Below are 27,552 nucleotides of genomic sequence, written 5' to 3' on the forward strand. Positions count from 1 at the left end.
CTTGAGCTGCTGCTTGTGTGGTCTGTGGTCTTTGATAGTGATCAGTCGCTTTAGAAAGGTTGCTTGAAGGGAGATGGTATTTCCTGCTGCACTTACACGTGCTTCAAATGCAAAGAATATTTTGCAACATTATAGTTGTCATAAGATGAAGAAAGCTAGGCACTGGCACTCCAATCACAGACCTGTGTCATAGATAGAGCATTGCTTCATTGACTGTGAATGAAAGGGACTTAGAAAGTGAGACTGATATTAAGCAGCATAGAGAATGAGCGGGTATGGTAAGAGCAACAGCAGCTAGAGGCCTTTAAATTCTGATGAGTTTCCATGTTCACATATCAGCGGTTCGGGGATATGGAAGTGCTGGTACAAGGTTAAAGAAACACTCAGCCTGGTTTATATAATCCTCAGATTATTTTCATTTGGGAAAATAATCAGTGCAAGCATTTCATCATTCAGTGTCTCATTCATTAACATTAAACCAAAATGCAGCAAGAATAGCACAGTTTTCCATCACATTCATTTGCCATGTTTTTAAAAAGAAAACAGAAATGTATAAAAAGCTCATCTCACATTAAACTTTTTTTAGATGGCAGAGAATTGAGCTAGCATCTGAATAGCTGTTTGAATGTGTTTCACGTTTTCCTTTCAGTAAGAAGAATCGAAGCTGGACTGACTGTAGTTACTGAAGTCTTACCTCTAGGTGCCACCAGTGCAGTGGTTTAGAAATATAAACTTTTATTTCCAGTCAAACATTTTGGTTATCCTGGGATCAGGGTTGTAAATAACTACCTGTTACTTAAACAGAAGCCCCTTCTCTCCTCCCCTCCCCTCAACAAAACCTTTTAATACTGTAATTCAGGTACACATTATAGCCTTCTTAACATAAAAGTTAATTCAAAGCTAGCTAGCTAGATAGATAGATAAATCATTCATACTGCAGTGAAAAGTATTGTTATAAAAGCTTCTTGGAAAACAAAGTTTTATCACCAAAGCAACTGTAGCATAATAGGATTTATTTCTGTTTTTATAAAGCAGCTATCCTACCCATCAGTCCCATTCTTATCATTACCTTTTCTGTTTCTGCATATTCAAAAGATGTAGCTTGTCTCTGTTGTGGCATTTTCATTGGGTTTTTTAGTTATTTTCATTTTTGTTTTGGTAGGGAGGGAAATCTGGGGGAATGGACTGCATTCAATTAAAGTGCCACTAAAGTAACGTATGCAATTAGAAATTACTTCTGATCTTCATAGACTTCATAGACATTAGGGCTGGAAGGGACCTCGGAAGATCATCGAGTCCAGCCCCCCACCCAAAGGGCAGGAAGTCAGCTGGGGTCATAGGATCCCAGCAAGATAAGCATCCAGTTTCATCTTGAAGGTGTTCAATGAAGGCGCTTGAACAACCTCCGGTGGCAGGCTGTTCCAGACCTTGGGGGCTCGGACAGTAAAGAAATTCTTCCTTATGTCCAGCCTGAAACGATCTTGTAGTAGTTTGTGACCATTCAACCTCGTCATCCCTTGGGGCGCTCTGGTGAACAAACGTTCCCCCAGATACTGGTGGTCACCCTGATAAACTTGTAGGTGGCCATCAAATCACCCCTGAGCCTGCGCTTTTCCAGGCTAAAGAGCCCCAGGGCTGTCAGCCTGTCATCGTAGGGTCTGCTTCCCTGACCTCTGATCATGCGCATGGCTCTTCTCTGGACTCTCTCAAGCTTCTCCACATCCTTTTTGAATTGTGGAGCCCAAAACTGGACGCAGTACTCCAGCTGCGGCCTCACTAAGGCCGAGTACAGGGGGAGAATGACGTCCCGGGATTTGCTTGAGAAACATCTATGGATGCAAGCCAGCGTTTTGGTCGCTTTACTAGCCGCAGCATCGCATTGCAGGCTCATGTTCATCTTGTGGTCAATGATCTCTATGAAGCTGTATAAGAAGAGTCTGGTAAAGCTGATTATTACATCCAGTATATATACACAATGTCAGGGCAACCATAACATGGTGAAGTCAATATTTTGTATGAGGATACATGTTTAACAACTGTTAGATGTTGCCTATTGCCCTTGATGTGCCCCTTAGTCCTGGAGCTGTGAATAATATAAACTGTTGGTGGGTCTTCATCTGTATTTATTTATTTATTGATTTAAAGTATATTATTTTAGGACGTGGTACCAGGTTGGTGCCTATAATGATATGCTGTAGAATGGGTGAGTGTGTTCTGAAGATACAGAAAATACATAATGTGTTTTGAATATTCATAATGTACATTATGTACAGAGTTTGTTTCTGTGATTGGAAAAATAAAACTGCTTATCAATGCACCTGAAGTGTAATCCCTGCTTTGCTTTAGCAACTTAATATCACATCAAAGTACATGAGGCATGTACCTGAGGTCTTGGAAGTCCTAGTTTTGGCTGGGTAGAATATTCCTCTTGTGCAGGCACAATGGATGATTTTTGTATAAGGCTGCATTGTGAATGACTCATGTCCTTGTTTAGGAGCATCAAGAGTGATATCTGGGGATTAGGAGCCAAACATACAGCGCTCCAGAGATTCTAGGTAGCACAGTGACATGCAAAGCAGCTGCTGCTACCTAGACTCCTAGGGATGTCTAAATCAGTTGTTCTTAATTGTTGGGCTTTAGGCTATAGAGGAGCTACAAGTAAGATGCAGGGCAGACATAGGGGCATTTACCTGTGCCAAATGGTTTTCTGCTCAGACACCATCCTGCTCTCTGTGCCCTACCTCATAAATGAGAAGCAGCAGGGCTGCCTTAGTGTAGGTCTGCTAACTAGTAGGGCTGTGCAAAACAGCAGCGTTTCGTTTCGAATTTTGTTTCAGTTTGAAACAGCTGTTCTGTTCCATCAAAACAGGGTCAAAATGGCGAAACTGTTTTGACGTTTCACCCATAGGATATAATGGGGAAGGTCAAGCAGTGTATAACTTTGCATTTCTGGCCTGATTTGGATGCAACTTACAGGAATGGTAGCCTCTTCTGTGGGCATGAAGCCTGCCAAGTTTGAAGGAGATAGGTGCAGGGAGTTCGGAGAAACTGCACCCCAAAATCTTGAAAGCAAAACTCATGTCATGACTATGTGTTAAGCCACAGCGGAGTCAAAACTACAGGCATGCTAGCCCCTGCTGAGGCCGCAAAGCCTGCCAGGTTTCAAGGAGATGGGTGCAGGGGTTTGGGGGAAACTGCACCTCAAGCTGCAGACAAGCAAAACTCGTGACATGAGTGACACCATGTTAAGGTGCAGCAGGGTGAAAGCTGCAGGCCTGCTAGCCTCTGCTGAGGCTGCAAAGCCTGCCAGCTTTTAAGGAGATAGGTGCAGGGGTTCTGGATTCTTCCATGTCTAGTTGATGACAGGTGTTGCCAAAACGGATAGTTTCGTTCACCTGGAGGCTTGTTCAATTACCCTCAAGGAGAGAGTCACACATACAGGCTGGGTCCATTTAGGTTTATTGTTTGCAAACAGTTCGACCAGGGAGCAGAGAGCTCAAATCAGGGCCGACGATGAGTCCGGCCTGGAATTACATTTTTATAGCTTACATTCAACAGAGTCTTGACGTATTAGAAGTTTATTGGCTGCAGTACCAGTTCCTAATTGTGACGTCTTATCTTGTAGGCTGTACTTAACTAGTTATTGGTTAATGTGACTTATCAGGGTTAGTACGTGCGCACTCAAAGGTAGAATTGCAGCATGCTCAGAAGAAAAGAGCAATTTCAACAAAGTTAGTTAAACTTTAGTAACTTCCTATCTTAACATAACCTTGAGGCACTGGACAGAGGTGATTTCAAAATGCAAGGCAAGCAGTAAGAACCGCAGACCACAGCTTGGATGTTAGACCTCCTGATCTTTTCACAAAAGGGTCATAAGATGGTCATAAGACACTTCTATCACATGGTTGTTGCTCAAGCATTACTGCAAAATTATGGGGGCTAACGTCTTTTTACTACAACTCCCCCCTCAGATGCTTTCTTACTCTAAATTTTTAATAAGTGTCTGCGATAGCCAATTTCTGATAGTGTATAAACATTTCACGGTTAACAACTGATCGAACAGTCCGTCTCAGAAGGGTCATGATGCACGGTAGCATACAGGGAAGCAAGCAAAGGGTTGATACTAACAAGCATAAGGCCATCAACACTCCCTTTATCCAGCCAGTCTGGGGAAGCCAGGATGTGAACCAGTCAAGGTTCCATCCGTTCCATGTCTGGACTGGAACATGTGCTACCTTCTCCGTATCATTTGCTAGGTCTTTTATCAATTCACCATTATCATCAATTTCAACACAACTGTTGGACAGGTTTAACGTTTTACACACCCCTCCTTCGCTGGCAAGTAAATAGTCAAGAGCTAAGCGATTCTGCAGCACCGTGGTGCGTATCTGGGTGAGTTGACTTCCAGTTAGGTGGAGGGCTGCGGCAGTCTTGTTAGTGACTATCTCTACTACGGCCTGGAGTCTGATAATGCAGTTAGTCAGATAGGTGAGCTCCCTTTCAACCACAACTGGTTCCCAAGTTGCCGGGTCATAATATTGAATGATTCTTTCGGCTGGCCATTCATTATCGCCCCACCGTTGACTCCTTCCTGTGGCTATCCTTTTGAGGGAGGTATCAGTATCACGCTTAGCACTATAAAGCCCAGGGTGGATGGTTTGAGTATCATGAGGTGTTGGCTGCACTAGCCAAACGCCAGGAATCAAAGCCCCTAGATAACAGGTCCCAGCCCAATGGGGGGGAAGCTGCCTATATGCCCATCGCCCACAAATCCACCACAGCCCACAGGTTTCATTTACGATGCTAGAACAGGAAAACATTAAAGCCAAGGTCAGTGAACCCCTTTTTAAAGAGGTTTTCGTACCGTTTTGATAATGAGTGCAATTGTGGCCCCAAACTAAAATTTGTTCCTCACCCAGGAGACAAGGGAGGCTTTCAAACGTATCATATGAGGCGTTTGCATGTGTCCAAGCACCTTGGCGAGGGACAACCTCCTTAGATATCCATGTCTCTTGGCATCATGACTGTCCCACCCTAAATCCCCCTCCCTGTTGGGAAATACAAATAGATCCTTTAATCTTCGCTACCAGGAGTCTCCCAGAACCATTGAATCGTGAGGAGAGATTAAAATCACGATTAAAGCCCCAGTCAGAGATTATGCCTGTCCTATTGAGGGGAATAGGCAGGAAAGGGACTCCCTCATCACTAGAAACAGGAGTAAGTGCACACAAAAGACAACTGGTTAGTTAGAGCGCGGGCTGACTCCTTGAGAAGGGCCACCCATGCATTTCCCACCCATGGGTTTGCAGGTGGACCTTTAGGTCGTACAGTTTTATTCATGGCGTAATGGTAATCTCCTATGCAGATTCCCTGGGGCTCAACCTTGAAGGGAGGATTTGAAGGCCAATCTCTGAGGATTGCCGACCAGAGTTCTGGTTCTGGCTCTATACATAGCGGTGTTGGACCAGCACGGAGTGCATACGTTATTATAATTTCTCGACTCAAGCAGCATTTGGAGAGGGTATGCATAGAGGCATTGATTATAGTAGACTTTGAAGCCTCATAGCTAGTCTTATTTAGGGGCTTAAGCTTTATGTCAAATGGACATTTGCAACAGTCTGGGTGATATTCTTTTGGGTTTGCTATACCTAAAAGGGACATGAGTCCAAAAAAATAGATTAGAGTCCACATTTGTGTAAACGTAACTTCCGGAGTGACCACACCCTGGGAGTTGGTGTCCTCCGGATGAAAAGGCTTCACTCTTGAATAGTGGGTCCACTTGTCACTGTTTGATAAGCGGACAGCCGTGTGCGTAGTCCGCAACACCTGATAGGGTCCTTCCCACTTTTCCTCAAGAGGATCTTTTTTCCACTTCTGTACCAGGACCTGGTCACCCGGTTTGAAGTTGTGGGCTGGTGCGTCAAGCGGAAGGCTCTGGAAGGATGCAGCTAACCTGTGTAGAGAAGACAAAACGGACTGCAAGGCAATAACGTGTTCCCAAATTTCAGATTTACCAAGTTCTACAGTAACTAGTTCCCTCCATCCTGCTGGCAAGACCCTGGGAGGCATACCAAACATCAATTCAAAAGGTGATAATTTAATTCCCCTACGTGGTATACTACGAATACGAGTTAAAGCCAGTGGGAGTGCCTGTGGCCATTTCAAATGAGCCTCAGTACAAATTTTTGTCAACATAACCTTCAGTGTCCTTATTCATGCGTTCCACCTGGCCTGAACTCTGGGGTCTCCATGGAGCATGGAGTTTCCAAGTGATATCTAAAGCTTTGGACACTTCCTGTACTATTTTCCCCACGAAATGACTGCCTTGATCTGACTCAGTAGACTCAGGTAACAGAAATCTGGGTATTATCTCGTGGAGTAGCGCCCGTGCTGCTGTAGATGCGGTAGCTGTTCTCGTGGGGTACGCTTCCACCCACCCAGTTAACTGGTCAACTAGTACCAACAGGTAATGGTATCGGCTGGATCTAGGAAGTTCAGCAAAATCAATCTGCCAAGCTTGTCCAGGATATTGAGCCCACGGTCTTCCTCCCATGGGAGCTGGTGGTCTGGCAGATTTTGGATTCACCTTCTGGCAAGTCGGACACTGAGAGACCACTCTCTGGGCATCCAAATAAAGTCCGGGAGCTACCATTTGACGAGTCAACAAATTTCCCATTGCTGTGCTTCCCATGTGAGTGGAAGAATGCAATCGGTGGAGTATCTCTCCCAGCAGGGCTCGAGGTATCAACACTTTCCCTCCCGGTATGATCCAGCATCCCTGTGAATTTTTACTAGCCTTGAGTTCAGCGGCTAGCTTATCTGACCCTGGACCATATTTTACTTCACAATTTTCTAAATAGGAAGACACTTCATGGGCCGTGCCCTGGAACGCTGCCTCTCCTCCTGTTTGTGCTGCCTCTTTGGCTGCCATGTCAGCCTTTGCATTTCCCCTTTTCTGGCATTCATCTGCAGCCTTGCCATGGGCTCTTACATGTACCACGGCCACCTCCTTTGGTAGCCAGAGGGCTTCCAATAACATTATTATTTGTGGGCCATTGGCAATCTTTTGTCCAGAGGCCGTGATGAATCCCCGCTCTTTCCACAACAACTCATGGGCATGAACAGTGGCAAAGGCATAACGTGAGTCTGTAAAAATGTTTACCCTTTTATCTTTTCCCAATTCTAGTGCATGAGTTAGGGCCACGAGCTCCGCTGCCTGTGCTGACCATGTCGCAGGGAGCTTTTCTTTCCATACCGTTTCTGTCAATGTCACCACAGCACATCCGGTATATCGCACACCCTGTATCACACTGCTCAAACCATCTACAAAGAATTCCTCCTCCGGGTTCTCAATTGGGTCATCGTTCAAATCAGGGCGAATTAGTACTGTCTGTGTCAATACTTCTAAACAGTCATGACCCGGAGGCCCCGTCTCCGGCAGTAGAGTCACTGGATTTAAGGCAGTGGTGTGCTTGAAGGTAAGACCTGGATTAGATAAAAGAAAGATTTCATATCTCGATTGTCTGGAGGGGTTCAAAAATTTCCCTCCTTCTCCTCCGAGAATCTGGGGAACCCCATGTGGAGTGTGTATCTCCATGTCAGCTCCCATAACAATCTTTTGGGCCTCTTCCACGAGGGTAGCAGTGGCGGCGACAGCCCTCAAACATGCAGGCCACCCCTTTGCCACCGGGTCTAAGACCTTGGAGTAGTATCCCACTGGTTTCCAAGTTGGACCAACTGGCTGAGTTAAAACTCCTGAAGCTACCCCTTTGTTTTCATGCACATATGGTCTATAGGGCTTGTGCCCATTTGGGATCATTAATGCTGGGGGTCGCAAGAGGGCAGCTTTCAGTAATTCAAATGCATGTTGTTTTTCCTTAGTCCATTTCCAATTTGTGAGACCCTCCTTCGTGAGGGACTCATATAGGGGTTTGGCTTTTCCCCCATAATCAGGAATCCACAGTCTACAAAACCCAGTTAAACCCAAGAAAGCTCGCAGCTCTTTAGGGTTCCTGGGAGCAGACATATCCTGAATTGCTTGAATTCGATCCTTGCTCAGAGCCCGAATCCCCTTCTTAATCTCATATCCCAAAAAGGTAACCTTTGGTTGGCAAATTTGAGCTTTTTCTCGAGACACCTTATACCCTCTCTGTCCCAGGGTATTCAGTAAGGATTCTGTTGCCTTCTTCCCCGTCTGTAAGTCAGGACTTGCTATTAATAAATCATCAACATATTGCAACAGTGCCACCTCGTGGTGTCTCTCTTTCCAGAGCTCCAAATCTTTTTGCAAAGCTGTTCCAAAAATATGAGGAGATGCGGCAAATCCCTGAGGTAATACCGTCCACAACAATTGGGTCTTATAGTATGTATCTGGATCTTCCCTTTCAAAGGCAAACAATTTCTGACTATCTTCATGTAGTGGAATAGAGAAGAAAGCATCTTTTAAATCTAGCACAGAGAATACCTCAGCATCCGCTGGAACCTGGGTTAAGATGGTGTGGGGATTTGGGACTGTATGGTGGTCCACTAAAATCTTTTTGTTTATGGCCCTTAAGTCTTGTACCAGCCTAAAAGAGATTCCATCTGCTTTGGGTACACCCAAGATTGGGGTAATTGCACTACGATTTGATCTTCACGGAAGAAGATTTCCGCTTGCAGTTTTGTTAGCAAATCCCATCCCAATAGTGCTACTGGGCAGGCAGGTGATACTACAAATGCATGCTCCAGCTTATTATTCCCAATCTTCGTGAGGAGGGGCTTATATACAGGCAATCTGATCCGACTTCCCTCTATCCCATCTACCGTTACATGCTTTCCGCTTTCTTTAGCTAAAGGGGGTTTCACAGGAATCATTGAAAAGGTGGCCCCAGCATCCACTAGGGCCTCATAATCTCTGCCACCTACCCTAATCTGTACCATGGGATCCTTCCGGGCATTTGCCCGTAGGGCGGTGGCCTTGAATCCCTGGACCCTTCAGCTAGAATCTTCTCCTGAGGATTCCGCTAGCATCTGGCGGTCCCCTCGTTGGGTTTCCCTCTTTTTATCCCGTAGCTTAGGACAATCTTTTTTCCAGTGTCCTTTTTCCTGGCAATATGCACATTCATCCGGCTGCGGCCGACCTCTTCCTTTCTTCTGCCCTCCCTCTGGTTGCCCTTTCCATCTTCCATTGCCATTAGTACTCTTGCTTAAGGCGGCTGCTAGCATGGCCATTTGCTTCTGTCCACACTTCTCCTCCTCCTTTTCTGCTATTTGATCCCGGTTCCCATAGACTTTATACGCAATTTCCACTAGCTCTGAAAGGGGTTTCCCTGGTCCTCCTTCAACTTTTTGCAACTTCTTCCTTATATCTGGGGCCGCCTGCCCAATAAACAGCATATTCACCATGCGGTGATTTTCTGGAGCCTCAGGGTTTATTTCACTAAATTTCTTAAAGGCATCATACAACCGCTCGAGGAAGGCTGAGGGAGATTCATCCTTTCCTTGGCGGACCTCGCATATCCTGGAGAGGTTTGGTACCCATGGTACTGCCTTACCCAGAGCTTCTACTATAATCCCCAGATATTGATGATTCAGATCTCTCCCTTCCTCTGAGTCGTTATCCCAATTGGGACTCTCAATAGGACATACAGCACGCAGGTCCCCTCCAGGGGCTACTACCCGCTCCTCAGTTATCTTATCCGCTACTCCCTGTACCATCCGCCTTTCTTCAGAGGTCAGGAGGGTATGCAGCATCATTTGAACATCAGCCCAGGTAGGACGGTGGGTTTGCCCTACTGACCGAAACAGATTTTGCATCTTATCAGGGTCTTCTCTAAAAGAAGGATTTTGATTCTTCCAATTAAACAAATTTGATGTGTGAAAGGGTACGTAAACGAAGGTTGTTCCCCCCCCCTCCTCCTGGAGTCACTACTTGTCTCATGGGACAATTGTAATTGGTGTAATTGGGGTTCTTGTTACGGGAACTCCGGGGAGTTTTATCATGCCAAGATTCCACGAGCTTTAACGCTGATTTGAGCTGAGCCAGCCCCTCTGGGAAGCTGTCCGTTTCCTCATAAGGGGGAGCTGTTGGTGGGAGATTCTCTGGGTCTTTTCCCTTCTTTTCTCCTGAAACCCCGGGGCCAGTTAGGGGTGCTACTGAGGGACTTTCTGACCTCTCCCTGCCCAACAAGTCAGGATCCTCTCGGAATGATGATTCCTGGCTCCTGGAGCTGGGGCTAGAGTCCGTCTGAGATGATGATGGTGACTCCTGAAACTGGGGCTGACAGGTGACTGTGTTCTAACTCTGCGTCCTGGTCCCTGAATCAGATCTCCCTCACTACCAGAATCAGGAAGGACTTGGGCTGTTCTCCCAGTGTCTTTTGCTAATAACATCTTACACATTTTCTTTTTACACTTTTGAACCCGTGGGAGAACAGGATTCATTATAGCACTTATCCAACAATCTATATACGGCCACTGATCCCAGTGGCCGTCCTGGGTTATCACATTCGAAAGTGCATTAGCTAATTTTACGTTGTAAGAACCAACTTCCGGCCATCGAACCCCGAAAGTGGGCCATTCCTTCTGACAAAATATAATCAAGTCATCCTTTGTCATTTCTATTCCATAGTCTCCCTTACATTTACCAAAATTCCTCAGCATGCATCCTAATGGGGAAGCAGAATCTTCTTCTCGGGAGCTACCCGAACCCATTGTGTTGACCAATATACAAATGCACTCAGGTCCCTGTCCGCTGGGTCACGAGGTTCCAGCTGAGCCCCCTTGCGTTCGACTCTACCTTGTTGGGCAGAATTGGTGCGGCTAGACTCAGCTATAGTCTCAGACTTGGTCAGCGGCTCATATTTCTAAAGGGATTCCCCGGATCCAAAATCCAGACCAATATGCTGGATACCAAAACCAACACTTAAATCCTCAGGGCTCCCCAAATTCCCTTAGAGACCATTCAGTTGACACAAGGAAAGTGAATACTCACTCTGCTGGACCCCTGGCGCTGTCTCTTCGGACCCACTCAGCCTGGGTGACTCATTCAAAGGAGTGCCTTTGACCTTTCAGGTGCCCGACTCACGGACCCGGGGGTCGTGACAGACTCCAAGATCAGTCCGGTGGCCACTTCACAACTCCCCTTTGCCGATCTCGTCGTGCCCTGAAGTAGTCCAGAGGGCTCCTGGCTGGCTCACCAAATTGTTGCCAAAACGGCTAGTTTCGTTCCCCTGGAGGCTTGTTCAATTACCCTCAAGGAGAGAGTCACACATACAGGCTGGGTCCATTTAGGTTTATTGTTTGCAAACAGTTCGACTGGGGAGCAGAGAGCTCAAATCAGGGCCGACGATGAGTCCGGCCTGGAATTACATTTTTATAGCTTACATTCAACAGAGTCTTGACGTATTAGAAGTTTATTGGCTGCAGTACCAGTTCCTAATTGTGACGTCTTATCTTGTAGGCTGTACTTAACTAGTTATTGGTTAATGTGACTTATCAGGGTTAGTACGTGCGCACTCAAAGGTAGAATTGCAGCATGCTCAGAAGAAAAGAGCAATTTCAACAAAGTTAGTTAAACTTTAGTAACTTCCTATCTTAACGTAACCTTGAGGCACTGGACAGAGATGATTTCAAAATGCAAGGCAAGCAGTAAGAACCGCAAACCACAGCTTGGATGTTAGACCTCCTGATCTTTACACAAAAGGGTCATAAGATGGTCATAAGACACTTCTATCACATGGTTGTTGCTCAAGCATTACTGCAAAATTATGGGGGCTAACGTCTTTTTACTACACAGGCAAAACTCATGTCATGGATGCTTGTGCAGCTGTGTCCGTCTTGGGGCACAGAGGGGAGGGGGGAAGCTACTGCAGGCCTGGCTGCTAAGCCCTGCTGTGGCCACAAAGCCTGCCGGCTGCTAAGGAGATCGGTGCAGGGGGGGTCTGAGACCCTGCACCCCTAGCTCCTGACAGGCAAAACTTGTGACATGGGTGGTTGTGCAACTGCTGCCTCTGATCGGGCAGCAGGACTGAAGATCCCCCATCACTTGCCACCACAGACCTGGGGGTAATAATTGACCACAGGATGAACATGAGCCAGCAGCATGCTGCTGTAGCCAGCAGGGCCAACAATACCCTGCCATGCATCAATTGATGCATCTCCAGCAAAACCTTTGCAAAGAGGTGATTCTCCAGCTCTACTCAGCATTGGTGAGACGGCAGCTGGAGTACTGTGTCCAGTTCTAGGCTCCCCACTTTAAGAAAGACGTGGTAACACTTGAGGGAGTCCAGAGGAGGGACGTGATTAGAGACTTTAATGGCAAGCCATATGAGGAAAGGCTGAAGGACCTGGGACTCTTCAGCCTGAAAAAGAGAAGGCTGAGAGGGGACTTGGTAGCAGCTTACCGCTACATCAGAAGCGTACATCTAGGGCTATCCCCAAGATTGCCCCTACCTGTGGTGGGAGAGCTGTCCTGGTCCCTGTCCAAGAAAACAGGCAAAGCACTTGTTAAAAATTTCGGCTTTCTCGTCTGGTGTAGCCACAAGATTACCGTTTGAGTCTAACAGGGGCCCTACATTACCCAGTGCCCTCTTCTTACTCCCAATGTATTTGCAGAAGGACTTTTTGTTGTCCTTAATCCTGGTCGCTAGCCTGAACTCCACCCCCGCCTAGGCCTTCCTAATGGCCCTCCTACACTCACGGGCCAAGGAGGAGTATTCCTCCTTGGTGATGGCTCCTCTCTTCCACTGGGTATATGCCTCCCTCTTGGCCCTCAGGCATTCTCGAATGCCTTTGCTGAGCCATGGGGGTTTCAGAGCACTCTTACCCCCGCTTCTTTCTCTTGGGAACTGTCACACTCTGAGCCTGGAGGATCGTCCCCTTAACGTACGACCATCCCTCATGGATTCCCATATCCTCTAGTGGGGGAGGCACTGAGGGCCCAAAAGGTAATCTCCTAAATTTGTTGAAGTTGGCCCTTCTGAAGTCAGGGGCTTTAGTCTTGGTATAAGCCCTCAACACCCTGCGCTGAATGGTGAATTCCAGCAGGCGATGGTCACTGTCACCCAGGTGGTCAAGGACCTGCAGTCCCCTCACCAGGTCATCCTCAGTGGCCAAGACCAGGTCCAGCAAGGCATCTTCCCTAGTGGAGCTGTGCACCTCCTGGATAAGGTGGAGGTCCTGTATTTCAGCTAGGAACCTATGCAAATGGTCAGACCTGGCTGACTGCTCCTCCCAGCATATATCTGGGTAGTTTAGGTCCCCTATGACAATGACATTCCTAGACCCAACTGCCTCCAATGACATCCCTAGACCCAGCTGCCTTCATAAGCTGTACTGAGAAATCCTGGCTCAGCTCAACCCCTTGGCAGGATGTTCTATAGTAGACACACACCGTAAGATCCCTTTCGCCTTGCCCCCCTTGAAGTTTGACCCATAGTGCCTCTGCCTGACCTTCCTCTGCCCCAAAGCTAATTCTTGACAGTGTGAGTTGCTCTTTGACATAGAGGGTGACCCCCCTGCCTTTCCTCCCAGTTCTGTCCCTTCTATATAGTGTGCATCCCTGAATGCCCACCGCCCAGGGGATAGCACTGCCAGGCCTCGGGTCTGCACAAAAGTAGTTAGGGTTGGATATTTTTAAATCTACAGGACCTGATGCTCTCCACCCATGGGTGTTGAGACAGCTGGCGGGGGTCATTGCTGTGCCCTTGGCCCGACTGTACAAGCGATCGTGGTCCACGGGTCAGGTGCCCAGAGATTGGAAACTAGCTAATGTGGTCCCCATTTATAAGAAAGGGAGAAAGGAGGACCCAGGAAACTATAGGCCCATAAGCCTCACATCAATCTTGAAAAAATTATCAAGGATCACATCTGTGAGGGGCCAGCAGGGGAGATCATGCCCAGGGGAAATCACCATGGGTTCATCAAAGGCAGGTCTTGCCAGATCAACCTGATGGCCTTTTATGACCAACTAACTAAATCCCTGGATGATGGTGTCACCGTGGACATAGTCTTTCTGCACTTTAAGAAGGCCTTTGACACTTTCTCTCACCCCATTCTCATTAATAAACTGAGCAACTGTGGCATTGATGCTTACACAGTTGGATGGGTCAAAAATTGGCTGATGGGGCGCACCCAGAGAGTGGTGGTGGACGGGTCATACTCGACCTGGCGAGATGTGAACAGTGGGGTCCCCCAGGGCTCAGTCCTGGGGCCTACACTGTTCAACATCTTCATCAGCGACTTGGATGAGGGGGTGGAAAGCACGTTGTCCAGGTTTGCCGATGACACCAAGATGTGGGGAGAGAGAGGCTGCAATTAGACTTAAACAGACTACAGAAGTGGGCGGATGGTAATAGGATGGGCTTCAACGTAGATAAATGCAGGTTGCTGCATCTGGGGAGAAGTAATCCACAGCATACATGCAAGCTTGGGAGCTTTCCCCTTGTGAGCAGAGAGGTGGAAAGGGATCCTATTCCCCTCCAGCAGCACCTGGGGTGACGAGGAACAATGGCCAGAAGCTGCTGGAGAATAGGTTAGGTTAGAGATTAGGAGGCACTATTTTACTGTTAGTGTGGCTCGGATCTGGAACCAACTTCCTAGGGAAGTGGTCCTTGCTCCTACCTTGGGTAAATTCAAAAAGAGGTTGAATGAACACCTGTCTGGGGTCATGTGATCCCAGCGCGTGCTCCAGCCAGTGGCGGGGGGTCAGACTAGATGATTTATTTAGGTCCCTTCTGACCCCTAACTACCATGAAACTACTATGAAACAACTGTTCACCAGGGCACCCTTGGGGAAACTGAGAGTAATGGTCACAGTCTGGGCACCCTAGTTGTGAAGTAATTTTTCCTAATATTGAGCCTGAAACGAGCCTGAAATGATCTTCCAGGAGTTTGTGACCATTACTCCTAGTTTTCCCCAAGGGTGCCCTGGTGAACATTTGTGGCCTCAACAGGGGCTAGCATGCCTGCAATTTTGTCCCCGCTGTGGCTTAACACATACACGTGACATGAGTTTTGCTTTCAAGATTTTGGGGTGCAGTTTCTCCAAACCCCCTGCACCTATCTCCTTGAAACTTGGCAGGCTTCGTGCCCTCAGAAGGGGCTACCATTCCTGTAAGTTTCATCCATACCAGGCCAGAAGTTACAAAGTTATAGGCTGTTTCAACCTACCCCATTATAACCTATGGGCAAAACGTAGAAACAGTGTCAAAACACCAAAATGTTTCGACTTGCCTCATTTTGTTTTGAGGCTGTTTCGACCATATCTATTCCATTTCGATTTGGTGTTTCAACCTCAAAATGAGTCGAAACAGCTTCGAAACAAAATTGGTTGCAAAATTTCACACAGCCCTACTAACTAGCTCTACTCAGAAGTATGGCCCAGGCAAAAAAAAACAAGTATACATCAATATGGCTGTTCTGCCTTCTGCTTCTAGCCTGGGTGTTTCTGCAGCATGTCTGATAAAAGGACCAGTGAAATATGAGCCTGTTCAGGGCTTTTGTGGAGAGGTCAGGAGAGGGTTGGCTGGATTTTGGACTGTGGAACTGTACAAGAGTTTGGGAGATTGTTCCCCAAGGGCAGATGAGGTTGAAATGCCTGGTATAGATGACTAAACCCCTGTCTCCCACCCCTACCCATGGCCACTGCATTTAATGTGTGATCCTTTTGTAGACAAGGACCGTGGATCACTTTGCAGTTGTTTAGACAGGTCTGAGGATCAAACAGAATCAAGGCCAACTGTGTGACACAATAAATCCCCCTGGAAACATAAGAGGGTCCAGAAAGTGTAGCACCAAGAACTCCCTGGTGTGGCAAACTGCTTTGCAATGCCACACTGCCTAGACACTGTATGGCCAGGTACAGGCATTCTATTTTTACCGGTATAAGTGATTGGAAACCAGTCTATACCTGTAACAGAAGAGAAGTTTCGCACACATAGACTGGTTTAAAAATGGCAGAATCTGGTCTAAGATTCACCCCCACCACCAAAGGGCAAATGTGTGTTCTCTTCACTACCGATCTACACTACACTGCTTATAGAAAACCACGTAACTTAGGTTGATTCCACCTCAGGCTTTTTGAATGTCTGTACCTAACCTATGTTCCTAGGAAGACTTGCCGTGTGTCACACAAGGTTAGGCCCCAGACCTTTGCAAGGGCAGTAGCAAGACTGTTAGTTCTTTACTGTAAGTAGTTCTTTTATGTAAGTTCCTGTAAATAAAGTGCGTTTCCACATCACAGGGCTCATCAAGATACTGCCAACAGCTAACTTGCTGCTTTGGGCACAAGCTACAGTGTTCAGCTATGGCTGCGAGAGGGATAAAAAACAGGACTATATCCCTTCTGGTTGCTGAGCAGAGACAAGCAGCAGCCATCTTGGCAGCTGCATGACACGCACAGTGACTCTAACTTTGCTTCTTTTCTAGCAAAGAAAACAGTTTCCCTGCTTAAAATATGCACCCCAATTTTGGGAGAAGAGCTATATGTTGTGCATGAGAAAATATGGTAATCTGGACTGAAATGTAATGTGTTCTTTCTTGTTAAAGCCTGGTAATATAGTGAAGGGTATTCAGTGATTGTTAACTAAAAAATCATCATTTAGCTTTAACCAGATACAGCATGTATAGATTTGAGCATCCATGACAACTTTTAATCCAGGGTTTTCATTTTCTTGGCTGGAGTATGATTCAAGCCTAAATGCAATTTTATTTTGTTTATTTCCCTAAGTTTATGTTCAAATACCCTGCTTTGGAAAAAAAGAGATTCAGCAGTGTGCCAAATTGCAAACATTTCATTGGACATCATCCCTGAATTTATTTTAATGTATGTTGTATGTATTGGATTCCTTTGAGCTAGTCAAAGGGGCTTTGTGAAATTGGGACAACTTTCTTTGTTTCAGTCTTGTACATAGGTTTATGTACCTTTATCTTTTCTCTCTCTGTTTTAAGGGAAAATTGGAGGCTTTTGCAGGGGCTAAACTACCATTTATTTTGGACTGAATCTTTCATTCAGCAAATGCTATTACTAATTCTTGATTGTACCATACTTTTCCTTTCATCAAGACGCATACCATTTCCTTTTAGTTTAATATTTTTCATATATAATTGATTAGCCAACCTGTATATATTAATTGATTAGCCAACCTGTGTGCATTAAGAAAATCTCTCCAATTCAGTGGCTTGTTCTGAGGCTAGCAGTGGTTTTCCCACCAGTGACAGATCACTGCTCTCACAAATAAAAACAGTGCTGGCCAGACAGATTGACTCTCTAACTCTGGCTCTTCTTCATAAGATCCTAGGCTCCTTCTGTTTAAACATATCCCACCTATGTAGCCCACAATGCTGGCTTGGGGTGGGGAGATGCTGCTTTCTTCTGTGTTGGTAAGCTAATTCTAATTCTTCCAAGGTCTTCCTGAAAAGATTTACTGATGAAGCTGATCCTCCTTTAAAATGTTCTAAAAGCTGCTGAAACATTTCAAAATAGGATGTTGTTACAGGAAGTACTACCAGATGTACTCAAATAGAAGATGTCCTTGGTTATAAGATTATATAGCCCTCCCTCCTCCCCCCACCCCAACAATTAGATTTAATATATGGAAAATTTATAAATTTGATATAATTTTCCAGAGTTGCCTTGAATTTGTCCCCTTCCCAATGCTACAGCAGGGGAAAAAATCTTGGGGGTCAGGTAGCCAGCCCACTTGCTTTCTGTTTCTTCCTATTTTTTTCCCCCCAGCAGCCCCTTTCCCCTCTCCTTAGTGTCAGTCCCTCTCTCTCCCTGAGCACATGAAAATGAGGAACACATTTAAAAACCATGTCGATGAAATTAAACATGGCTGTAGCGTTTTTCATATAGTACCCATACACTTAGTTCATCTAAAATTACTGCATGTTACTTTTTGAAACTGCTGCAAGTTTTAGCACAGGTACTCCACAAACGCATTTTTGAGCATTACTTTGGCACCTGCTTATATGTAATACAAACTATGCACGATATTAATCCAAAGCTAGAGACTTGTGATATACCATACAGTTCACTGGCCCTCTAGAAAAGGATCACCCAAGTCAACAGGATTTCAAGCAATGGTGACCCTATGACTCAGTACTGCTCAGTAGGTGTGTACTCCAGGTACCTCTCCCCACCTCAGAAGGATCCCTGTGCTAATTACCCCTCCCCACTCGTGACTGGAACCAGCTGTTCTTGTCACAATCCTGGGATGCTCCAGAAATTTATATGCAAATGGGGTGCACAGCACCCTGGTCCAGCTTCATCTCATAGACAGTGGAGTGACACTAATCATATGACAGGCTGAGAGGCACTGACAGAGGGATTCTGGGTAAAGTGTCTGGGGCCCCGTTTGGTGATGTTTGCCAGGCATTTAAGGATGGTGAAGAAACTGGAATGCTTGGAAATGGGAGAGTAAGGAAGTGTGGAAGCTGTGGAAGTGAAGAGTAAGTCAAAATGTATGTGGTGTAATGGCTCACTGTGACATGAGGGGGCACTATCATAGATTTTATTCAGATGGGCTACACCAATCTATCTTTGGTAGGTTCCCATCATCAGGCTCGCCTCCTTAGCTTGCTTCTACGGCCATACGGCTGAGCTGAGAGCTGAGCTGCAGGTTGTTGCAGCCTGCTTTCATGACCCCAGGGTGTCATTAAAAGAATGGCACAAGGGTGTATATGTTCCCACTGGCTGAAACTCTTCATTTTTTAAGTTTTACCAAGTGCATCTCATTTGTTACATCTGTTTGCACCTGTGTGTGTGTGTATACATGCAAGCTTATTCTTTCACTTTAAACGGGGATCAGCAACATTTTGCAATGAGGGACCATTCACTGTAACAGCTTAACTTTGACTATGGGCTGCTTCCAGTCCAGCCTGTGCTTCAGCTACAGTCATGGCTTCCCCCATTCAGGTGAAGCCCCGCTCCTCAAGATACACCACAGAAGCCTCTTGCCTCTACAACCCAGATAAAATGGCTTTGCAGGCTATATCCAGCCCATGGGCAATATGTTCCTGACTCCTTACTTAAAATATACAGTATAAGCAAGGGAGCATGAGGCCTCGCATATCATCAGGCCCTTTAACTCCTAAAATTGTGTAAACATTATCATGATTTAAATCATGAGAATACCTTCAAAATAGGTTTAATCCCAGTCTCCTATATCTGTGATTCTTCTAGTTCTGCTATTGAACAATGTGATCTGCAAAAATAAGAGTGTCACTGTCATATCTTCTATTGTTCCCAGTCAATGTGGATAGTCTGCTTCAGGTACCCATAAATGAACTGGCTTCTTCCACTTGCTCCCAATAATCCTCCTATAAAGTGTTTCTCATCCCTCTTTTTCTTGGCTGTCTTCCTGCCAGTCTGAAAATGCCATGTTCTTTAGTCAGGAAGTTGGTCCCTGATTAAGTCAATAAAGGAAAACTTTTCCTTTGTGCATTTAATATTCTTGCATAATTCAGCATGAGCAATGTGCATCAGCAATTTGGTGCCATTATAATTGTTGTTACAATCTCTGTCGTCTTCAAGAGCATCTTCAAAAATTGCCATTTCCTGCATAAAACTATTTTGAGACTCAGAAATCTGTCTCCCTAAATTCCTGGCCCTTAATTCTATTTATAGCAGCCCTCACTTTTGATGCGTCATTTTTTTTCAAGCCCTTCTTCAGACTCATTCTTCCTAATATGATATAGCCTATACCTTAGGCTCCTTTCTCCATTTGTGGTCTCCTGATTACTCTCCTCCCTCTTACCACAGAGGGAGTCCTTTTGGCATACTTTAACTGTTTGATGAACTTTACTGACACTTAGAAAGAAATAAGACTTTCAGGTGATATTGTAGAAGAACATACAACTGGGAGAAGTTTAAAGTTTCAGAGCCTAAGGTGAATATTAAGTTTATTTCTACATTGTACTGCCAGTTATAGGAAGATTTATACTTGTATCCCAGTAACCAACAGAGTTTGGCAGTGGACTGCTAAAAGTAACTGTCTAAATTAATCCTCCATCCAACAGTCACCTACCAAAGGAACTGCTGGAGTCAAATAGTTACAAAATGGCCAGTGTACTATAAAACTAAAAAATTACTGCAAATTATGTTTATGCATTGCTGATGAACTCATCTGTGAAAACTCCCTGAATGGTATTCAGATTATGCAGTGTTAATGTGCCTTCTAGTGGCAGATAGGAGAGGGAGGGTAGTGTTTTAATTAGCAGTTATGTCTATGGTATCTCCCACAGTGGGTTTATGTTTTTACTTTTGTAACATTCTGTACTCTTGAGTGGTACCAAAGTTTAATCCTGCAAGAATCAGCACATCGAAGATATGACCTAAAGCTCTTGGTAATAAGATCTTTGATGCAATACTTCTCTGTCACTCAGGTAGTATGAGCATAAAGTCTAGTTTTTCCGTGGATTCCATGAGAAAACACAAAGTATAGGTCAAATTTATTTTTATAATATACTGAGGGGTAAATCTCCTCATTTGTTGCTGATCTTCTCTGAAGATACTTCAGAGAAGATATTGTGATCTATACTTTGGCCTAAGAACCTGCATTTTAAAAGGAAGCAGAAAGAAAATCTTTCATTTCTAGATGTTGCAGTTTTTCTGCAGAGCAGCCAGCAATGACCCTGTAGATATAAACTATCTAGTGTATTTGTAAAAAAAAATTGTAAAAATGTTTTTTATGAACAAGGACTATAATGTTTTCTAAAAAAGCAAGACTTTTCAAACAAAAATACATGGCATTTGTAGATATAAATGTTAACTCTAACATATGTTACCTACTCAGACACAGAAAATAACATGACTTTTTACTACGTTCAATATTCACAATTTTTGTTAAATGAAGCATATCTCTTTCTGTCATTATATTTCCCCCATCTTAGTTTAACACATTTCTAAGTACAGTGCAGCCACAATGAGCCAGCATAGCTTGTTATATATCTTTTTCTTGCTAGCTCTAACGTCTGAAGCCCATAAAGTAAAGAAACATTATTTTCCTCTTTCTATTTCCAAATTTTTATTTAATTTTGTCAAACACGCCTGCCCATGGTACTGCATCCAGTTTCCACGCTTACCCCAGGAGTGCAGTGGTGTGACAGCGCAGGGCCAGGGTTTCCATGGAGACCAGCCCAGGCAGCACTGGCAGGGTGCGTAGCTTAGCGGGGAGCTGGTTTCAGGCTGGGGCGGAAATCTTGCGGTGGTGACAGCTTGGGGCAGAGCTGCAGGGCTGTGCAGGCAGCGGATTGCAGCTCTGCCCCAGCTCCACCCATGCTGTCACCATTGCAAAAGCCCAGCCCTGGCCATGGAGCACTCCCACCCTTCCATGCACCATCCCATCTCCATGGAAATCCTGGCCCAGCACTGTCATGGCCTACCACTACTGGGGTCTCCATGGAAACTGGCCACAGTAATGTGGGTTGGGGATGCTGGAAAATGAAGCCTGGCCGCTGGCCAGATCTGCCATTTTGCCCACCCCTGTATTAGAGGAAAATTGACAAAGTCAAGAGAAATTACATGTTTAGAGAGCTTCTGCAATATTATTTAAATGTAAGGACATCTGGGAAACTTGGGAATTCTAGAGAGAAATTTTTCAATGACTTTACTAATGAGAAACGGGTAATGCAAGTTATATTATTGGAATTGCATCCCCATTTTAAAGGGAGGTGGAAAAGTTGGCATGTCCCATTTTTATATTTATTTTAAAAATATTAAATCTTAATTGCATTGTATTAGTTTACAGTATGCAGTTGTACTGATTAGCATAGAAAAATGTATTGCTGATCTTTAGACAAATGTTATAACTAAAATCAGAGTTAATTTTAGTAACGAAATAAGCTACATCATTGAACTGGACCTCTTGGCTTAAATTGCTGTTTTTATTTTATCTGTAGAAGACAAGTGAATCTGATTATTTATTTTGCAGTTATTTAAAGGTATACTTTAACACTGTTACATGTTAAGCATTCACTGAGTTCTTGTGGAACCAGTAAATTGAAATGCGATTGCTGTTCTGAACATGTAGGGGCAGTGTAGCGCTGTTTATACATATTTTTAAATGTATTTTCACCTCTAATATATTCTGGAAGATTAAAAGTTGCAGTGTAAATATTTTATCTATCATACATAAATGAGATTTTTTTGAGAGAAGAATAGCTAACACTTTTAAATAAAAGTACTCTAGGACTGTCAGAGTCGTAAGATAATATGAAGATCTTCACTTTACATGATTTCTGTTTTCTTTTGGATATTGCTTGCAGCACAGAATGTAGCGGTAAAACCTATCTTGTTCTCACCATCCACATGGAGGGGGGAGAGGGGGAAAATGTCCTTATCCTACATTTAAAGTAAATTGGTTTGGCGAAAGAAGACAAGCCTGAAAAATGGAACAACCCTTCTGATATAAAAGACCCTCTAGTTTAGCTTCTCCCTGAAGTTGTTTAGACTGAAGAATGCTTGCTTAGCATATTTGTTGTTTTATCAGTAGTTATGATCAAAATGAGAATAAAAGCTTTAATCTTCTATGTTTTCTAATGTTCTTTAGACCTTTGGCCACAAACTAAATAGTAATATATTTATAATGAATTTGAAATAAACACAAGTCAGTTTTGTGAAAGAAACACAAACACTCTGCCTGCAAATCATAACTACCACTGACTTCAGGGCCTGCCTTAAAAATAGAGAAATGTCATTGGGTATAACATTCATTTCTAAAGCTAGACAGCTGTTTTCATTTTTTTTAATTCTCATTTTCCACTGTTTTTGTAAGGAAATACCATTGGAAGGCCATCAAGTGCTAAATGAGAAGTAGGGTGAATAGATAACGCATTGACAAAGTAGAATCATTCATTTGGTCCAAACGTAGCTATCTCATCCATGTTGACTGCATTTTTAATTAATGTTGCATACTGAGTTATGTTTGAGAGCGATATATTTGTGCTTTTGTCTGGAAGCAGTGCACATGTTGCTTGAAACAATCACTGAGCTAAAACACAAATAGGTAAGAATCTCTAAAGTAGAAAATCTTAACCCATCCAGGTAGGTATCTAAAGTAGGCTTGTATCCTTATACAAAAAACACATTATCAGCATAGATGATGGGGCTCCCTGCAAACCTCTCAGAGCAGCAGAGGCTGATGGGGTCTCTACCCCAATCAGCCCCTGCTGCCTCTGTTTACACTGAAGGCAAGGGGGCTCTTTACAAACAACAGCGGGAGCTGATGATGAGCACAATGTCCCCCTTCCTCTATCATTCGCCACTGCTGCTTGCAAGGAACCCACTTGCCCTTGCTGTCTAAGCAGGGCTGTTCCCAGTAGGGATGTAAATATCATTTGAAATATATTTGTTTAACCTCCCCTGTGCCTTCTGATTTCTGCTGGGACACTATGTGGATTCCTTTCCCCTCTTCCCTGCCAGACTATGCCTGCCCAGAGCTAAAGGATAACCGGTAAGCTAACTGGTTATCACTACACTTATTGGTTAAACAATTGTCTATTCTTTCACATCCCTAGTTCCCAGGCATTGTGTGGGGTGGGGGGATAGCTCTGCTTACTGCCCTGCAGCAAGAGGCTGTCCTGGGTGCATGTTCAAATACCTGTTACCAGGATCCTGCTTCCCAGTGTTGGGAAGTACCCAGCACCAGTCACCATTTAAAAAGCTGGCATGCAGACTGCCTGATGCCAGGAAGTGGGGTTCCAATCTGAGCAGCTTGCACACCAGCTCTTTAAAGCCCCCTCAGGTGGCTTCTGTACCCACATGGTAAAAAATGCATAGGCTGCCCAGCACCAGGCTGCTCACGTAACCTCAGGAAACTCAGGTTTCCCCAAGTGAGCAGTCTCTGCCCCAGCAGTTCTGTCTCTGTAGGACTGAATGGGGCTCTCAGGGATGCAGCTGCTCAGTCTCCCTGCCTCCTTTCCTGTTAGAGGGATTGTGGAAATTAGAGACCTGGGCAGATGTTAAATTTGTCCCAGCACATCAAAGTAGTTGCTGTTTCAATCAGCAACTTTTGTCATGGATCCTCTTTCTTTTGGTGGATTGGCCATTATTTCAGAGGACAAATTTGTTTAACACGTGGCACGTTACCATTTATGGGACATTTGCATATATCCCAATTTATGTAACATTTGATGTTGACAGGCTGATGACTGAGGTTAATAGGAAAAGGGCATCTAAGATGACACCCTGCCCTGCCTCTGCCTGAGTCAGACTAACCTGGCTGATCTGTTGATAAGCCATAACCAGCAGCCTAATAAATATCACGAATGTACACACCTTGGAGATATAGTGGATCTTTTTCCACATCCAAAATATAATTATGAATGAATATATCCATAAAAAGCCGGAAAAGCTGATGTAGTAATTTCTCCATAATAAGGACTGCTGAGCCTTGTCACACAAAGTTGCTTATTTGTGATTAAAATCTTTCTTGGCCAAGTAGTTTTTATGACTGTGCTTAATAAAATTCAGAATGCAGAAATTTTCAAGAACGTTCTTGAAAATATTTGCAAGAACAGAAGCAGTGTCCGAGAGACGCAATCCTTAACAAATGTTTATATTTGTTACGAAATGAAACATTTTATATCAAATATTAACTGAATTATGTAAATCAAATCCAACAAGTATTCATCTCTGCCAGTACACCCCGTTGTACAGTAATAAGGCGTTTCATGATTATATAAACCATCAGTTAATACTTTTTTTACTCATACATTTTCAAAATGTCTGTAACGTTCTTTTTTTTATAAACTCTGTTTCTTTAATAATAAAGTCCATACTTAGGATATAACTAAGATGTTGAAATATATTTGTCAAAATACTCCAGCAACTTTCTTTAATCTCAGTGGATTATATTTGCATACAGACCTGAAATTGGAGAAATGATGGAAGTACTCAGTGAAGTTCAAATGAACTTCAGTAGCAGTTTTATTTCATACTAAGGTGTGATAGACACAGGCAATACAAATGTCACTTAGAACTCCAATGTGTAGTCACACGAGTGTCTTCATGCCCTGAGAAAATTGCTGTCTCTTACTCATTTGTTCTAAGAGCACAAGTTAGATGAAACCGGTAATACCAATCATCTTTCTACGTGCTGTCTTTGTCTCCCTGTAAAGGTGACATGGAAGGGAAGAAATTATATGTCCTTTTCCTTTTTTTGGCTGTCCTATGCTGTGCACAGGAGACACAAGAAGCAGCAAGATGTTTGCATCATATTAGTGTGTTTCATGTTGCTCTACACTGGGAAAAATCATGTCTTGACCAGTATTTATTCCTAAAGAACTTTTTGGAAGACTGAAAATTTAATGGGTTATGGTCACAAGAGGCAAATGATTGAAAAGTTAGAAGATGATACAGGAAGGACTTTTAGATTTTCATTTAAAAGATTGTGTCTGTAACTCATAAACAAGCACTTAGGGCAGAGTCATCACTCTGCCTTTAGATTATTGCTAAAAAAATTCCTATTATAGTTCTCCAGTACAAATAAAAAAAGCTATCACTTAAAGTTCATGTACATATAATCTAAATTATAAGTGGGAAAGGAAAGAAAATTTTCATCATCTTTTGGCATCCAGAAGACACATTTTATATATTTATTTATTTATTTTGTATTTTCCAAGGGCCTGATTTTCAAAATTAGCTACATATTATTTCAAGTGTGAAAATAAATATGCAATTGTCATGATTATCGGGGCAAATAGCGTGTTGTATGTCTAACTTGCCATTTTCGCTGTTAAATGATGAACTTCATGGCAAATGTGCATATATTAATTGGTCAGATAAATGCAGAAATTGCAGAAGCTTTTATTTAATGGAGGTTCAGGTGTTTTGTATCAATATAAGTTAAATAGTAATAATCTAAACACCACAACGTTAGCCAGCATGTTGTAAAAAAAAAATGCTTTACAAATACACTCTCTTAAGCCAAGAGGACTCTTATGTAAAAAGTTAACATGGTACTTGTTGATCACACATGCTGAAAGTACCAGAAACCTGAAGAGAAATAATGTATTTCTGTTCCTAAGGACTTCCCCTGCCCCCAACCCCCACAGCTCAAAAAGAGATTTGTTAATGAATGGAAAACTTTCATTAACAAGTTGCCTTCTTTGAAAACTAACTGAACTTGCAAATGATCAGAATGGCACTTGGCATATCATTAGTACGCAAGGAATAAGCTTTAGAAAATTTGAAGAATTGGTTCACCCAGTTTAACAAAAGTACCTTAGAATTTAGGCTTTTCTTTGGTCGCTTGTGCCCCTTTGGTCTCTTTTTTCATTCTCTGGCTATCTGTGGAGACCCTTTACATTTTCTCCAAACCTCCCCCCCTCCTCCCCTCCTTGCTCCGTTCAATAGCTAATCTGCTAAATTCGTGCTGCAACTGCTTCATTGAGTGGAAACGTTGTTCTGCCCATTTCGTACCAGCTTTGTTACTGTGCAGTATTTTTCAGCTGTTTGTGCTCATTACCATACAGCTGGTATTTAGAGGAAAGAGGGAAGCAGGCAGAAGCTGCACTGTCTGCAACTATAAGGAGCTCTTTTGCAAATGGGGTACTGGCAGATGGGGCATGTGTTTGAACGGGTTTTGCTAATAACAGACTGCATTAAAAATCATTCTGAGAAAGTCTAAGGTCAGCCCCATGAATTCAGAGCTTGAGAGGTATTCAGCTTTTTGAAGACCTTTATAGAATATTAATTAACCCTGGTACATGAAAGTGACAAATGGGCTGTTTGCAAGAATGTTAGATACTATCCTGCCTCTTTCCCCCTATTAATTGTTTTCCTTCAGTATCTCCTGACTGTTTTGCACCATATAAAGGATCTATATTTTGATATTAAGGGCTGCCAGAAAACCCTGTTGAAAATATTATAATCAATGATTTTCTCTTGGTAGTTTAACAGATTTAAGACTGGCATTTTAAATTCATACCAACCATTCCCACAAGTTTCTCTATATCTAAATATTACAATAGATATGTTGTTCTCTGTATATAACTATTGAGATTTTCTTCTGCATTTATAGGAACTGGCCCTGAGAAAAAATAAACTAATTTAGTTTTGTTAAGTAATTGACAAGAGTCAGAAAAGAGTTCCAATCCCAAATATGCTAAAAAATTATTGTCTCATTCATGCCAATTTTCCATTTTATAGAGGGAAAGACTAAGGTGGAGAGAGAGCTACTTGTGGGTTTACTTTGTAGTTGTAAAGCACTTCAAGATCTCCAAAGACGAGACTACTTGAGCGCAAAGTGTTATTGTTCATTTCTTTGTTTAAGAGTTGTAACTTGTAGAAAATGTGACCCAAAAGACTTTTCCTTTGAATGACTTCAATAGTCATAGTGTTTAAAATGACATTGACAAAATTAAAGATTAAGGTGGGGCAGTGGCTGCAGTCCGCATTGCAAGTTAGTTTGATATTTACTGGCCAGACTTCAGCCTTTAAAGATATTCTCTCTATATTAATTCTAACAAAAGTAGATGTTAAAATGGATGAGCTGAAACCCTATTATGTAAGGTATTGTTTTATCCAGTATAATGTATTATTTTTTCTTATAGAACAAGAACCCAGAG

General features: G+C 43.5%; 1 protein-coding gene across 2 annotated transcripts in view; it reads left to right on the forward strand.

Annotated features, from left to right (window-relative positions):
- Positions 1 to 27,552, forward strand: part of FBXW7 (F-box and WD repeat domain containing 7) — a 279,170-nt gene that overhangs the window by 190,273 nt on the left and 61,345 nt on the right. The window lies entirely within an intron of this gene.

Source organism: Alligator mississippiensis, chromosome 2, assembly GCF_030867095.1.
Source record: "Alligator mississippiensis isolate rAllMis1 chromosome 2, rAllMis1, whole genome shotgun sequence".
NCBI classification, from domain to species: Eukaryota; Metazoa; Chordata; order Crocodylia; family Alligatoridae; genus Alligator; species Alligator mississippiensis.